Source organism: Sciurus carolinensis, chromosome 5, assembly GCF_902686445.1.
Source record: "Sciurus carolinensis chromosome 5, mSciCar1.2, whole genome shotgun sequence".
Taxonomy (NCBI): Eukaryota; Metazoa; Chordata; class Mammalia; order Rodentia; family Sciuridae; genus Sciurus; species Sciurus carolinensis.
The window spans coordinates 91,003,580-91,020,843 of NC_062217.1; the positions used below are offsets into that span (position 1 = coordinate 91,003,580).

Consider the following 17,264-nt stretch of genomic DNA (forward strand, 5'->3'; position numbering starts at 1 on the left):
ATCTACTGCCCCTGCATTTGTCCCTGAGAACCAGGCCAGAGGCCAGTCTTGCCTCCCATGGGAACCGGGCGTCATGTGAGGTGACCTGATGGTCCCTCAAATGTCTGTCTCCCCAAGACCTGGGGGTAATATCTTTCTCACTCCTCAATTCATGCCTATCCTCAAGTCTCTGGAGTTCTCCGTCTCCTTTACTTCCTGGAAAAGGACGCTCATTTTCTTCTCTCAGGAGGGTCTTCAAACCTGGCGTCCTTCAGATGGACTCACCCGGTAGTTAGGGCCTCAGGAGCGCTCGTTAGAACCTGGGTCCCCTCCGCGCCTTCCTCCTAGAGACCGGCTGGCGCCTGCGCACCACTCCTTCAGTTCTGGCCCGCCCGCTTCGGCTGCGTTCCAGCCACGTAACAATGGCGCCACCGCAGTCCCTCCTCCGGGCGTTGGCTGCTGAGGCCCCACCCCGCCGTAGTCCTTGTGGCCTGGGGGCAAGACGTGGCCGCATCCTCGTGAAAAGACCGTGAGGTGTCAGCCCGCGGTCAAGCCAGCAGTCGGCAGTTGGACGCCCCCGGCCGCTGTTCCAGGTGTGTGGGATGTGGGACCCAGTCAGGGCCGGCAACGCCGGAAGTGGTAAGGTTTCTAGAAACTTCGCGCGCCTGACTCCGCCCCTCGGAAGTCCTGCCCTTTGGGCTGCGGGAGGTTTCCACGGTGATGGTAAACAATCTCGAGTCTGCATGGACTCTGACTGCCAAGCCCTTGGGGTTCCACCTTCTAAGTGCTGGGAGTATTACCTAGGGTCCAGGTGTGAGAGCCGGCGCGTGGAGACTCGGTGCTCGAGGTGAAGGACGTCCGGCCGGGTGAGGGGGGTTGGAAGTCGAGGGCCGAATACCTGGGGCCTCCAGGGGTTGGACCCAGTTGGGCTGGGACTGCGATTTTAGGGCAGGTCGTGGCAGTAGGATCCCAGAGGATCTTTGGCGTTAGTGAGAGAACCTCCAGCTTAATCCTGCAGAGACGAGACAGGGCAGCCAGAAAGGACCGATTCTGAAGAAGCTTTTCTCAGGGTCGGGATATTGTTTTCAGGGACTGACTGACTGGTGAACTTGGAAGGTTCAGGAGGCACAAGAGAGCTGCTCTCGTGTTAGGGTGCCCTTCACGGGTATTGAGTTTTGATGGCAAGGTTTTTTTTTTTTTTTTAATTATCTATTTATTTATTTTTGGTACTGGGGATTGGGAGCACATCCCCAGCCCTTTTTTTGTATTTTATTAGAGACAGGGTCTTGCTCCATTGTTTAGTGCCTCGCTTTTGCTGAGGCTGGATTTGAACTCTGCCATTCTCCTGCCTCAGCCTCCCGAGCTGCAGGGATTTTTAAAATTTTTGAAGAGTCAGAACTTGCACAAGACATTATTTCTCAAAACTTCCCATTTCCTGCTCCCTTAGGAAATACTTTTTTCTCCAAAAATTTTATTTCTTCCTCTTATATCATCTTTCCCCTGTACTTTTCCTTCATCAGCTTCACTAAATTAGTATATAGTATTTTGATCTGAAACTTTTCCTCATGGATTTCCTTTGCCTTCTCGTCTGGAAGCTGGGTGTGTGTAGTGCTGTCAGCTATTTGCCACCTCCCCCTCCACTACTGCCCTCCTGTGGTTTTTTTTCCCCTAGTCATTTAAATGCATTTTGAATTTTGCACTGATTTCTTTTGAAAATTCACCTTGGAAAGAACTCGAATTGAGCAATTTGTGGGTAAGTTCAGGGCTTTGTCTTAGGCTCCGTATATTTTCTTTATGATCCAGATTTACGTGTTTGTTTTTTTCTGATCCTAAAACTAAGAAGTATGCTCTTGTGGACTGTTGGTAGAAATATAAAATGGTACAGCTACTATGGAAAGCTGTATGGCTCTTACTCAAAAAATTAAAAATTTAATTACCTATGATCTAGCAATTCGACTTTTGGGCATATAATCAAAAGAGTTGAAAGTACGGACTCAGATTTGTACACCCATATTCAGAGTAGTATTATTCACAATTGTCAAAAAATGGAAGTAGGGCTGGGAGTGTAGCTGAGTGGGAAAAGTACTTGCTTAGTGCGTAAGAGCCCCTGGGTTTGGTCCCCAGCATGGCAAAAATAAATGGTGGGTGGGGAGTGGAAGTAATCCAAGTGCTCATTCGTAGATGAATGGATAAACAAAATGTGGCATACACATATGATGTAAACCTAGAAAAGGAAGGCAGTCCTATCACATGCTACAACGTGGATGAATTTTGAGGACATTGAAATGAACAAATCATCTTGTTACTGAACAAGATAATTTTTTTTGGTGGTCCTGGGGAGGAATGGAACCCAAGACCTCAGGCAAGCTAGGCAAACACTCTACTGCTAAGCAACATACCCAGCCTCTTGTTGGAATATAGAAAATATTTTTAAATCTGGGTCATTTTGGAGAGAAATGACAGTCTTTACAATGTTGAGTTTTTCACACTCTATTACATAGTATACTCTTCATTTCATTAGATTTTCTTGATTTTTTTCTTAAGCATTTTGTAGTGTTTAGCATGTAAGTCTTGTATATGTTTGTTGATTTATACTTCAGTTTTAATTTTTTTAGCTATTGTAATGTTTTTGCATTTTAAACTTAGTTTTCCATAGGTTTTATTAGTAATACATGGAAATATAATGAAATTTTTTAGTTGCTTATATATTCTATGTCCTAGTTAAACATTAGTTCGAGGAAGACTTATTTTTCATATTTCTTGGGATTTTTTTTTTGAGGACATCATGCCATCTCTAAATAGGATACATTTTACTTTTCTTCTACTCTGCCTTTATTTCCTTTTTTTTTTTCTTTTTAAACAGTGCTCAAGGGAATTTCACCGTTGAGTTACATCCCCAGTCCTTTTTCTTTTTCTTTTTTTTTTTTTTTTTTTCTTTCTCTTCTTTTTTTTTCTCCTGGACTGGGGATTGATGCCTGGGTGGCTTAACCATGGAGCTACACCCCCAGTTTTTATTTTTTGTTTCAGACATGGTCTCTTTAAGTTGCTTAGGACCTTACTAAATTGCTGAGAATGGCCTTGAACTTGTGATTCTCAGCCTCCCCAGTTGCTGGGATTATGGTTTTGCACCTGGCTTCTTGCCTATTTTATTGACATGGCCTTACCATACTATGTTGAATAAGAGTGATGAGCCAGCTATGGTGATGCACACCTGTAATTCCATTGATTCAGGAGAATTGCAAGGGCTGGGGATATAGCACAGTGGTAGAGCCACCACAATAAATAAATAAATATTAAAAAATGAGTGGTGATTGTAATCCCAGAGGCTTGAGAGGCTCAGGCAGGAGGATTGCAAGTTCAAAACCAGCCTCAGCAACTTAGCAAGGCCCTAAACAATTCAGCAAGACCCTGTCTCTCTAAATAAAATATAAAAAGGACTGGGGATGTGGCTTAGTGGTTAAGTGCCCCTGCGTTCAATTCCTGGTACCCTGATACCAAAAAAAAAAAAAAAAAAAAAAAAAAAAAAAAAAAAAGACATCCTTGCCTTGTTCCCAGTCTTGGGGAAAAATATGCAATTTTTACCATTCAGTGTGATGTCAGCTATAGTTTTTATGAATAGTCTTTGTAAAGTTGAAATGATTCTCCTTATTTCCAACTTGCTGAGAGCTTTTATTGTAAATGGATGGTGTTAGGTTTTGTCAAATGCCTTTTCTACATCAACTCGAATGATCATTATGCTGCTTTGTCAAATTGAGACACTTTCAACTGTTTTTCGAATAGCTCAAATGGTTCCTTCCCTTTGGGATTCTGATAACATGAATGTTAGATCTTTTGTGATAGTCCTGCAGGTTCCTGAGTTCCTGAGTTTCAGTTCATTTTTTTCTCTCTGTTCAGACTGAGTAGTTTCTATTCTGTGTTCATTTTCACTGGGGGCTGGGTATGTAGTTCAGTGGTTGAACACTTAGCTAGTGTATGTCAGGCTCTGGATTCAATTCCTATTATATTCCCCCATCAAAAAAAAAATTCATGTTCACTGATTTTTCCCACCTATGTTGACTCCATTCTGCTTTTGAGCAGTTAATTTTATTTTTCCCTTCTAGCATTTCTTCTTGGATCTTTCGGTGTCATCTGTTTCTTTGCTGAGTCATCCTGGTTTTTTTTGTTTTTTCAAGCACAAACTTTGTTTGCTTATTGAAGCATTTTTGGATGGATGCTTAAAAATTCTCGTCAGATAGGCCAAGATCTTTTTTTTTTTTTTTTATTTTTAGGCCAAAATCTTGATGTTGAATATTGATTTTATTTTTCATTCAAGTGGTTATTTTCCTGTTTCTTGGTAATGATGCTTTTTAAAAAAATAGATCCTACATAGTTTGAACATTATGAGACTTTGGCTGTTAATTTGTATCTCCTGTTTTTAGTGGATTTTCTCTGATAAAGCATTGCATGGAGCAGGGAGCTTACATCTCATTACGGTCATATAGATTTGGAAGTCTTAAGTTCTCCATTTTTTCTCTTTTGGTAATCTAAGATGGGGAGTGAGAGGGATGCCTTGTTATTAATGGGAAGGGAAGCTCCCACTTCAGGCTTCTACTGGACCTTCAATAGCAGCATCTTGACTGGGAGGATGAGGTATATTTTGTTTTGCACGCCTAATGAGAGTCGAAGTCTGGGTTCACCTTAGACCTTATTAGGCTTTTGCTGACATGAGTGGGGTTCCCCATGGAGTTTGACTGAAGCAGGGTTTTTTATTTTCTAAGAATTTTCTGTCTTGTAAGGCTGCTCTCTCCTTGACCTTTGGCTAGAAAGAGAAGGTTTTTCTTAGGCTCCCAAAATCTGTAACCTGGGCTGGCAGTATAGCTCAGCAGTGTTGTGTTTGCCTGGTATGTTCAAGGCCCTGGGTTCCATCAACAGCACCACAAAAAAATAAGCATAAATTTGCAGCCATTCATATTTTCAGATTGCTGACTTATCTAGTGCCTGGACTGGAATATTTGAGACAAAAAGAAAACTTAGGACCTAGTACCATGCCATTCATTGGTCCTACAATTCTTTGCTTGTCTGCATTTTCTTTCAACCTTTCAGTTGGTGAGGTTTTTTCCCATTTGTTTGATATGTGTGTGCAGTGTACTGATGATCAAACCCAGCCTTGTTTGCTAAACACATTAAACACATAAAACACATGCTCTGCCAGGCATGGTGTTGTATACCTGTAATCCCAGCAACTCGGGAGGCTAAGGCAGTAGCACTGCAAGTTCGAGACCAGTCTTAGCAATTTATCGAGACCCTCAGCAACTTAGCTGGACCCTGTGAACCCTGTCTCACAATAAAAAATAAAAGGGGTTAGGGATGTGGCACCCTTGATGCACACCTTGTGGCACACCTTGTGGCAGTGATTAAGCACCCTTGGGTTCAGTCCCTAGTACCAAACCAAACAAAACAAAAACAAAAAGCGAACAACATCAACAACAAAAATCCCACATACTCTATCACTGAGCTGTATCCCCAGCCCCAGTCTGTGATAAGTTTATTTGTATGTAATGTTCAGAGTATTTAACTGCTCTGGGTGGGAGGAGTATAAAGTAGTGTCTGCGGTGTCTTTTCCTGAATGGGAAGTTTTACCTTAGTTTTGAAACTCCAACCCTGAGGAATGGAGTTGGACATCTGTGTACTGATAACCTCTGAAACTGTGAGCCCCCAAATAAACTTTTCCTCCTTAAAATTATTATTGTTAGATTTTTTGGTTGTAGCAACAAAAAAGCTGACTAAAACATCCACTATTTTTTTTGCATGCATTGTTGCCAACAAATTTGTCATCCATATCTATGTTTTATGAAACATGTTTTCTCTGGCTGGATAGTTTTTGTTTTTGTTTTTATTTTTGTTTTTGTTTTGTTACTGGGGATTGAACTGGAGGTCTCCATGGTATTTGTTCTGCTGAGCTATACCTCCAGCTGCATTTAAGTTTTTTTTTTTTTTTTTTTTTTTTTTTGTGAGGGAAAGTGGTACTGGGGATTGAACTTAGGGCACTTGAGCACTGAGCCACATCCCCAACCCTGTTTTGCATTTTATTTAGAGACAGAGTCTTGCTGAGGCTGGCTTTGAACTTGTGATCCTCCTGTCTCAGCCTCCTCAATTGCCAGGATTACAGGTGTGTGCCACCACATCCAGCTCTGCATTTAAGTTTTTTTTTATAACTTGTTTTGAGCAATTTGATTATGGTGTTGGTATCGTTACTTAATTTTTCTTTTGTTCAGGTTTCATTTGAGCTTTGGTTGTTGTGTTTGTTTCGATGTGGAAAGTTGTAGGACCTCATTTCTTTTTTTTTTTTTTTTAATTGTAAACAAATGGGATACATGTTGTTTCTCTGTTTGTACATGGAGTAAAGGCATACCATTTGTGTAATCATAAATACATAGGGTAATGTTTTTTGATTCATTCTGTTATTTTTTCCCTTCCCCCCACCCCTCCCACCCCTCTTTTCCCTCTATACAGTCCTTCCTTCCTCCATTCTTGCCCCCCTCCTTAACCCTAACCCTAAACCTAACCCTAACCCTAACACTAACCCCTCCCACCCCCCCATTATGTGTCATCATCTGCTTATCAGCGAGATCATTTGTCCTTTGCTTTTTTGAGATTGGCTTATCTCACTTAGCATGATATTCTCCAATTTCATCCATTTGCCTGCAAATGCCATAATTTTATCATTCTTAAAAATATGGAACGCTTCACGAATTTGCGTGTCATCCTTGCACAGGGGCCATGCTAATCTTCTCTGTATCGTTCCAATTTTAGTATATGTGCTGCCGAAGCGAGCACGGACCTCATTTCTTAAAAAAAAAATTTTTTTCTCTTCCCTCCCCACCAGCTCCCTCTAGTCATGTATAATTTAGGGTATTTGAAGTCATTGGAAAGGTCAATAATGTTCTCAGTTTTCTGGATTTTTTTTTTAAATGAACTTGACTGCTTTCAAGTTAGTAATCTTTTCTTCCATAATGTCTAATCTGCTTTTCATCACATCCAATCTTTTTGTTTGTTTGTTTTTGGTACCAGAGATTGAACCCAGGGGCACTTAACCACTGAGCCAATCCCCTACCCTTTTTTATGTTTTAGAGACAGGGTCTTGCTGAGTTGCTGATGTTCTCTTCCAACTCATGATCCTCCTGCCTCAGCCTCCCAAGCTGCTGGGATTATAGGCATGCGAAAGCCCACCTGCCCCAATCAATGTATTTTTCATCTCGGGCATTATCATTTTCATTTCCAGAATTTTGATTGGGCCTTTTTCAATTTTTATGGCTACATTTAACTTCTCTTTGTACTTAAAAATTTTTTTTTTTTTTTGGTATTGGGCATTGAACCCAAGAGTGTTTAACCACTAAGCTACATCTCCAGCCCTTTTTATTTCTTATTTTGAGACAGGGTCTGGCTAAGTTGCTGAGGCTGATCTTGAACTTGTAATCCTCCTGCATCAGCTTCCCAAGCTGTTGGGATTAGAAGCCTGTGCCACTGTGCATAGCTGCTTCTGTGTACTTCTAACATTGGTGTCAGTGCTAGGTTGGTTTTGCTAATTATACTTATTATAGGTCATGTTTTCTTGCCTCTTTGTTTGCTTGATAATCTTTTATTGAATATTATGCATTGTTAATTTTACTTGTTGGATGCTGGATATTTTTGTATTCTTATACATCTTCTTGAGCTTTAGTTGGGTATATAGTTAAGTTATTTGAAAATACTATGATCCTTTTTATTCTTCATCTTCTATTTAGGATTTGTTAGGCAGGTAGAGAACATTGCTCGATTTAAGTACTAATTATTCCCCACTGCTGAGGTAAGGTCTTCCTGAGTACTGTACCCAATGGCCCATGACCTAGGTATTTTCTAGTTGGCCTGGTAGATTCTTCAGTCTAATGCTCTCCTAACTGCTATTTTGGCTGCCTTGGCGTGGTAGACCCTGTGTGATCACTGGCCCTGTTCTTCTGATCCTTTTGGGTGATTCTTTTCCCATACATAGTTAATCTTCTTAACTCATGTGCTGATTAATAAATAGTCTGCTGGGAGCTGGTAGAGCTCATGGCTAGCATGTGCCAGGCCTTGGATTCAAGAATGTTCAAGGAAAACACTACAGATATCTTGGGTCTTCTCTGTGTGCTGCTCTCTCCTCTCTTTGCGTCTGTGACTATAGCTTCCTTGATCTTCCTGGACCCTCAAATCTGTTTCTTCAACTCAAGGAATTCTTCAGTCTGTGCCTTAGTGCGATCTAAAAACTTCTTAAGGCAGTAAGCAGGGGCACTTAATAGGGCTCATCTCATTTGTTTCCTATCACAAAGGGGTTAGTTACTCTCTTTTGTTGCCTGGTGTTTGGGGTCTTGGAAACCATTTTTTCCTTGTATTTTATCAATTTTTTTTTTTTAAATAATTTCAGGTGGTAAGATTAATCTGGTTCCTGATCCTCAATCCCTTTTGGCCAGAAGTGGAAAACTGAAGAAATGAGGCGTTTGTTTCATCTTTTGTTGAACTCTTAATAGAAGAGTAAATGAAATATGACCCTGGTGAGAAAAAAAAACAAAAAAAAAAACAAAAAAACAAGAAAGAAATGGGACATAGATATATTGACATTCGAGTCACAGAGAACTGAAATAGATTGGATGTTGAAGTACAGAGATGCATGTAGCATTAGTCAAAACAACCCATGTTTTGAAGCTACTTTTATAGGAAAACTCCACTTACTTCAGTCAAACCACAGAACAATGAAGAACTGATACTGTACAAGTAGAACTGGGAGCTTGTGAAATTTATACTTTAAAAAAATTTTTTTTCAGTAGTATGTATGCCCTAAAATATTCCATTTATACTACAGTAATATACCTCAGCAGTTATATGTGTATATTGAAGCAATTTTATTATGTGAAATATACCTTATTACACTGAACACATTTGCAAACTGTTTTTGAATTGAATTCTGAAAAAATTCAGTTAAAGATTCAATCCATAATTTTGTTTCTGTTGATTCTTTTAGAAAATTACACAATGACTCATCTGTGTGGTATATTCTGTTCTATCCTGTGGTATCATTGCCTGGAAGGAAACACCAATATCCTGGACTGGGAACTTGAAGAAGGCTGCCCTCACAGGGACCTTGTGTTACCTATCCTGGGATTGGACTCAGATTGGTTGCCCAAGCTCAGATGTCCCACTCTGCCCTTACCTGCCCCTGGGTGAGGTGTCAAACAGTGAGTTGTCCACAGGATACTACATTTAACAAGTTCATTTTATATTTCTACAACCACTCTATTTTATTTTATTTTAGTGATATTGAGTGGGATTGAACCCAGGGCCTTGTGCACGGGAAGCAAGTACTTTACCACTAAGCTATGTCACCAGCCCTTTATACAACCAATTTTTATTTGTTCTTAGAAATGTCTTCACCTCCCCCCACCAAAATTACACCTTGAATTGGTCATGGTGGTGTACGCCTGTACTCCCAGCAACTCTGGAGGCTGGGACAGGAAGGTTGTAAGTTTGAGGCCAACCTCAGCAACTTAGGCTCTAAGCAATTTAGTGAAACCCTGTCTTAAAATAAAAAATAAAAAGTGCTGGGAATGTAGCTTAGTGGTACAGTGCCCCTGGGTTTAATCCACTGTATCCTCTCCCCCCCCAAAAAAAATTACGCCTTGATACATAATGCCATGTGAATAGAATTTTATCAAATTATTATTGTTGAATGTAAAAGTAATTGATTTGTCATATGTTTCTTGTGATTCATTTAGATATTTCAAGTATCTCACCAATATTTTATGTTTTTTCCCCCATTTTCTTGGTCTTCGGTTAGTTTTTTTGTGTGTGTGTGCATGATACTGAGGATGAACTCAGGCCTCACGCATGCTAGGCAAGTATTCAACCACTTGGCTATAGCTCCTACCCTTCATTTAGGTTTTATAAACATAACCTCTTTTTTGGGGAAAATATCTGGGGATTCAACCTAGTACCTTGAACATGCTAAGCATGTGCTCTACCACTGAGTTACACACCTGGTACCACCACTTTTTCTTGAATTATTGCATTAGGAATTTTGGGACAACTAGGCATGATGTTACATGCCTGTACTTCCAGAGATTCAAGAGGCTTAGGCAGGAGGATCCCAAGTTCAAGGCCAATCTCAGCAACTTAGTGAGACCCTGTCTCAAAAAATAAAAAGAAAGTGGTTGTATTGTTGTGTGTCTGTAATCATAGAAATTTAGGGAGGATGAGATGGGAGATAAGCAAGTTCAAGGCTAGCCTTGGCAATTTAGGGGAGAACCTTACCAACTTACTTAGACCCTCGGTAACTTAGCAAGACCTTGTCTCAAAAAAATAAAAAGGGCTGGGGATGTAGCTCAGTGGTAAAGTGCCCCTGGGTTCTATCGCCAGTACTGCAAAAAAAGAAATTTGAGATGAGCCTGGTGTGGTGACATGCTCCTGAAATCCCAGCTATTCAGGTGTCTGAGAGCAAGATTGAGAGTTCGAAGCTAGCCTGAGGTCCTGCCTCCAAACTTAAAAAGATGGGGATATAACTCAGTGATAGAGGGTTTGCCTGGTATGCTGCAGACTCTGAGTTGAATCCTGGGTACAGAAAAAAGTAAGTAAAAGTAAACAACAGTGAAAATGATTGCAGGTGTAGCTCAGAGGTAGAGTGCTTGCCTAGCAGGTGTGAGGCCCTGAATTCAATCCCTAATACTGAATAAAAGAATTTGGGTGGGACAATCGTTAGTAAGTCCTTTGGTACCAAACTTTATTTGATGGAGTTCTTTTAGTGTTACATCCTTAGGTCAAATGTTATATGAGGGAAGCTAGCTGCCATGTTAAGAGGCCCGCATGGCAAGGAATTGATGTCTCTGCCAATAGCCATTTTAGCAAGCTATCTGGGACACAAGTCCTCCAGCCTTGATCAAGCTTTTAGATGACTGCGTTCCATCCTAGCTGAAAGTCAGACTGCAAATTCATGAGAGACTTCTAGCCACAACCACCAGCTGAAACTGCTTGAAATGGTATGAGATTATGTTTTAAGGCACTAAATTATGGGTGATTTATTATACTCTAATAACTAATAAACCAACTGCAGAACTTGTGACTTTAAAAAAGAATTGAGTTAAAATGCACAGTTGGTTCCACTTTTGTTTTTTGTACCAAAGTAGTTTGCTGTACACTTCTGAAATTTTTGACATCACCATATTAGTAGAACATCAAATAAAGAACTAATACAGTTAACTTAGCAAAAAACAGGATAACATGGGTGTGTGTGTGGGATGTAACTCAGTGTTATAACTCAGTGTTAAACATTTGCCTAGCATGCATGAGGACCTGGGTTTTGTCCCTAGTACTGAAAAAAACAACAACAACAAAAAAAACCCAAACCAGGAAAACAGCACCACTTACTCTGAGATATATCATCCTTTTTGTAGCAACCATTTTTCTCATTTTTTTTTTTTTATCAGTTTCCTTTCACTTAGTTCCTCTGGCTACAGGTGGCAGTGTTAGCATGTCCCTTGTCAGCTATTTCTTCTATTACTCCACTTACATTCTTTTTTTTTTTTTTTTTTAAGTACTGGGGATTTAACCCAGGGATGCTTTGCCACTGAGATACATCCCCAGTTTTATTTCTGTTTTTTATTTTGAGACAGGGTCTCACTAAGATGATGAGGGGGGCTTTGCTAAGTTGCTGAGGCTGGCCTTGAATTTGCAATCTTCCTGCCTCAAACCTCTGGAGTGGCTGGAATTACAGGCATGCATTACCACACTTGGCCCACTTAAATTCATTTTGAAATTCACGTGCTATGGTATCCCTTTTCTTTACTTGCTGCAGTATCATCTTTTTTGGTCAGTTCTTTTAATTATCTCTTTTTTTTTTTTTTTTTTGTCTAATAGGTTTTCATGTACTAGAGTATAACTTCGTACTTGACATTTGACAGCTTTGAAACCCCACCTCTTCCCCTCTCCTTTGCCTCCCACATTGACAACTGATGGGGAAGTCCAGATACTCCCTGGGTTGGATCTGAAAGGAAATTAGAGTCATACAAACCAGCATGTACATTGGGGCCTTCATTTCTGCCATACCCCTTTAACCACAATAACACCTTGAAGTGAGTCATTTTTCCTGTCCTCACTTTGTTCTGGGACCTATATGGGAGCCATCCTGTTCTCCCAAGAAAATCTCAATCATCAAGTTCAAGGCTAGCCTTGACGATTTAGACGTGTGAGGATACTGGAGATTGAACTACTTTACCACTGAGCCACATCCCCTACTCTTTTTATTTTTTATTTTGAGATAGGTTTTTTTAGATTTTTAATTTTGAGATAGCCTAAGCTGCCGAGGTTATAGGCAAGCACCACCATGTCTGACTGGGACTGTCATCAGTTTTTTTGGTATCAGGGATTGAACCTAGGGGCACTTAACCACTGAGCTACATCCCCAGCCCTTTTTTTAATTTTTATTTTTGAGCAGGGTCTTGCTAAATGTTGAGGCTGCTTTGGGATCCTGTTTTTTTTTTTTTTTTTTTAAAACCAGGTGGGCCCTGGGTGATAGGCTGAGGACCATGACCTGGCCAGCACACACAGCACAGCTCCAGACCAGTCTTTAGAGTGGCAGGGCATTCACAAACTTAAGTGAACAAGAAATTCAGTTTTCTTAAAAAACAACACATCTGATGAGCAGACAGTACCTGCCTGACACCACAGGCAGATCTAGGGCCACGTGGTCACCATAACCTCAAGGACAGTGTCCCAGACTGGGTGCCCTGTCACCTCTTCCCCACTGGAAGGCAGAGCTGTTGGTTGCTCTACTTTTTGGTTTGGCCACCCAGGGCTGATTGTGGAGACCTGGGCCAGCTACAAAGGAAGCCTGAGATGACCGCTGGCTCCATCTCCACTGGTTCTCTGCTGCTGGGCCTAGCTTCAGCCAGGCCAGAGGGGGACCGAGCTGGTGAGGCCTGCAGGCTGGCTGCCCTTATAGTCACAGCACAGCAGGAAGAGGTTCCAGCTCAGCACAGAACAGTTCTTTCACAGCTTAGAACAGAAATGAAGCACCTGCTCTCCATGAAGAGCAGCACTGCACTCAGCTGGTTGAATCAGGTGGTTCTTGCTATGTGAGAACTACTGAACTTGCTCCTCCACCAGGTGCACCACTGGCTGTGCGAGATGCCAGGACAAGGACTCCTCAGCCAGGCTGAAGGCATTCTCCAGCTCCTCTAGTGCACCCACACTCCTTCACTCAGCTTATGCTTCTCTTTTAGCTCTCCAAAGACAGGTCGGACCAGTGTGGATAGGCACTGGGACCTTGGCTGTCCCCTGTGAGCCATGCAGGGCAGTCGCCTTGTGCAGCTTGATGGTTGTGGGGAAACGTCCAAATGGGGCCCTGCTCCCCATCTTCAGCCTTGCCATTGATGTGGGAGTCTTCAGAGCTGGACTCCTTGCCATACCCCTCAGACTTCTAGTGCTTGTAGTGGTTACTGAACCTGGTGAGGAAGGAGGTCGTCTTGGTATAGTGAGTGATGGAACTTGTGCTTCAGCTGCTCTTTGGTGGTGGGCTGAAATCAGTGTGTCCTTGTTGAGGCAGTCCTTCATAAACTCCTTGAAGGGCTTGCTGTGGTGGCCTTCCAGCATGGGCAGGCTGTTCTTAGGTATCAGGAACAGGATATGCCTGGGGTGGAGGTCAGAGTTAGGTGGCTCCCCCTGGGCAAGCTCGATGGAGGGACCAGATGTCAACCTTGAAGTCATAGACTGACTGCCTGATGATGTCTGGTACCATCCGGAAAGGAGTGCCCATGAACGTGTTCTTCTTAATCTTCCTGTCTATGAACTGCCCCTGCCACCCCAAAGTCCCTCAGCTTCATGTCACCTTGCTTGGATGGCCGCACAGTAGCAGCTTTGATGTCTAGATGGATACTGGGCTCTGAGTGCAGATAATCCAGGCCTTTCGAATCTCTCTGGCAGGATGGTGGCAATGTAGGTCTCTTCTACGGGCCTGGTTCCAGCAGATCGGATGCAGAGACCCCACCCAGGTACTCCATGATGATCCACAGCTTGGTGCCCTTCATGTAGTAGCCAAAGTATGGAGTGATATAGAGACTGTCACACTGGCAGAGCATGGTGATCTCTTGATGGATGTCCTCAGTTTCATCCTCAGCCCCTTCCAGGTTGATGATCTTGATGGTCAACACCTCCTTAGGGTAGTTGTCGGTGCCCTTGTATACCTCCCTAAATGTGCTCTTGTCAATATGGTCAAACTCGGTGAACAACTGCTAAGATTCCACGCAAAAGTGCTGGTGCGTGAAGCCGCAGAGCTGAGCCATGTCTGCGCCCTGGTTGTAGCTCAGTGACCCAGAGGAGGCCTGGAGGAGGCCCGCTGGACCGGCTCTCGCTCAGGCCCCCAGCGGGACACAGGCTACTTATCAGCCCAGTGGACCAGGAGGGAAACTTGGAATCCTCTGGCCTCAGTCTCCTGACTAGCTCATCAGTGTTGATAATGAAACCAAACTTGTTTTTTCAATGTAGGGATTAAACTCAAGGCCTTGAGCATGTGCGCTACCACTGAGTTACACTCCTAGCCCCCTTATTTTTCTTATGAGATAGGTTCTCATTGTGTCTCCCAGGCTGGCCTCAGACTCAATCCTGTCTCCTGAGGAGCTGGGATATGCGCTGTTCTTCAAACCAAGTTTTGAGTATCTATTATGGTTTGGATTTTAAATGTCTCCCCAAATCTCATGAATTGAAAGATGTTCCCCAGCTGATGGCACTCTTGGGAGGTGGTGGTAACATTAGGAAGTGGGAAAGTTGAGGGAAGTGAGGTTTACTGGGGACAGTCTTCAAAGGGTCTCTTGGGACGCTGGTCCCTTTCTGCTTCTTGAGTACCCCTAAGGCAAGCAGCTTTCCTCCACCATGCACTCCCTACTACCATGATTTTCTGCCTTGTCACAACTCAAAGGGAGAAGGGATGGGAACCAACTGCAGACTAAAACCATGAACCAAAATATATTTTTCCTCCTTTTAAGTTTATCTCAGGTATTTTGTCTGAGGTTGGAAAGCTTACTAACACAGGATCCATCTTATGTGTTCAGTGTAATGTCAGAGGTTAATAGCCACACATCAGTTCAAGTGGTGAAAACATTTCATACAGTGACAGCAGGGGAAAGAGCTAAGCTCCATTTTGATTTGTGTAGAAGTGATTGAGCATTTTAAAGAAAGAATGAGAAAAAAATTGTGGGAAATTAGAATTTTGAAACTTTTTTGTGGGGAGGGGTACTGGAGATTGAACCCCAGGGACACTTTTGCCACTGAATTACATCCCCAGCTCTTTTTACTTTTTATCTTGAGGCAGGGGCTCACTAAATTGCTTAGGACCTCATTAAGTTGCTGAAGCTGGCCTGGAATTTGGGATTATTCTTCCTCAGGCTCCCAAGTGGCTGGGATTACAGATTTGTGCCACCATGCCAGGTCAAAACTCTTGAATAGGAAATTATTACTATACATTGTCTACTTTCACTAGCACACAAAATCTAACTCCATATCCTATAAAATGCTGTGTGCTTTGAAACTTTTGTGAGAAGTTTGCTGACCTGTGCTATTTTAGTATTCAGTTATTTTAAGCTGGGCAAGGTGGCCAACACCTGTAATTCCAGCTACTTTCTCTTCAGGCTGAGGCAGGAGGATCTAAAACTCAAGGTCAACCTGGGCAATTTAGGGAGACCCTGTCTTAAAATAAAAAGGGTTGTGCCAATCAACAAATGGGCTAAGGATTTGAACAGATGCTTCACAGAAGATCTACAAGCAATCAACAAACATATGAAAAAATGTTCACCATCTTTAGTAATAAGAGAAATGCAAATCAAAACTACACTAAGATTCCATCTCACCCCAATTAGAATGGCGATTATCAAGAATACAAGCAACAACAGGTGTTGAAGAGGATGTGGGGAAAAAGGTACACTCATACATTGCTGATGGGGCTGCAAATTAGCGCAGCCACTCTGGAAAGCAGTGTGGAGATTCCTTAGAAAACTTGGAATGGAACCACCATTTGACCCAGCTAGCCCACTCCTCGGCCTATACCCAAAGGACTTAAAATCAGCATACTACAGAGATATAGCCACATCACTATTCATAGCTGTTCAATTCACAATAGCCAGACTGTGGAACCAACCTAGATGTCCTTCAATTGATGAATGGATAAAGAAACTGTGGTGTATATATATATATATACAATGGAATATTACTCAGCTATAAAGAATAATAAAATTATGGCATTTGCAGGCAAATGGATGAAATTGGAGAATATCATGCTAAGTGAGATAAGCCAATCTCAAAAATCCAAAAGGCGAATGATCTCACTGATAAGCGGATGATGACACATAATGGGAGGTGGGAGGGGGGCAAGAATTGAGGAAGGAGGGACTGTATAGAGGGAAAAGAGGGTTGGGGGGAAGGAAAAAAATAATGAATCAAACATCATTACCCTATGTAAATGTATGATGACGCAAATGGTATGCTGTTACTCCATGTACAAACAGAAACATGTATCCCATTTGTTTACAATAAAAATAAATTAAAAAAAAAAAGGTTGTGGTTGTAGCTCAGTGGTAGAGACCCCCTTCCTCCATTCAATCTGTTAAGTGCTGCCAAAAAAAAAAAAAAAAAAAATTAAAAAGTAAACTTTATATTAATGAAAATCTTTTGTGTGTGTTATGCTGGGGAATTAAACACTGGGCCTTTTACATAGCTAGGCACGTGCTTTGCCACTGAGCAGTCCTGGATTTTATTAATCAAGAAAATATATTGGTTTGAAAACACGCCATATAATTATCTCCCCCCCCCCCCCCCCCCCCCTCCTTAGCGGTACTGGAGATTGAACCGTGGGACTCACTACCACTGAGCTACATTCCCAGGCCTTTTGTTTATTTATTTCTATTTTTTTGAGACAGGATCCTTCAAAATTTCCCAGTCTGGCCTTGAATTACGATCCTCTTGCCTAAGCCCTCCTAAATTGCTGGGATTAGGCGTGGGTCGCTGCGCTCGGCCATAGTTATGCTCTCTAAATAGCGTTTTTTGTAAAAGTTACTAGGTGAGCTGAAGTTGTGTGTGACAGTCACTTTACTTACTTTGGCGGTGCTCAAGAGCTCACTAAGGGCCTCATGCTAGGCAAGCGCTCTATCATTAAGCTACACACTCAGCCGTTTTTTTTACTTTGCGTGCGTTTTTGTCCTACAAGTTTTGTGTATTAGAAGCAATTTTGAGATACATTTCACTGTCCTCGTTGCTAC

The 17,264-nt window shown here is 42.0% G+C and overlaps 1 long non-coding RNA gene, 1 other non-coding gene and 1 pseudogene across 2 annotated transcripts; 1 reads left to right on the forward strand and 2 right to left on the reverse strand.

Annotated features, from left to right (window-relative positions):
* Window positions 1-630: 630 nt before the first annotated feature.
* LOC124985417 (uncharacterized) lies at window positions 631-11,518 on the forward strand. Its single transcript, XR_007108855.1, has 3 exons — window positions 631-826; window positions 8,399-8,525; window positions 8,993-11,518. It is a non-coding gene; the product is annotated as an uncharacterized LOC124985417 (long non-coding RNA).
* On the reverse strand, window positions 6,689-6,795 carry LOC124986069 (U6 spliceosomal RNA). Its single transcript, XR_007108970.1, has one exon. It is a non-coding gene; the product is annotated as a U6 spliceosomal RNA (small nuclear RNA).
* Window positions 11,519-13,008: 1,490 nt separating the features above from the next.
* Window positions 13,009-14,300, reverse strand: LOC124985648 (serine/threonine-protein kinase 25-like; annotated as a pseudogene).
* Window positions 14,301-17,264: the final 2,964 nt, after the last annotated feature.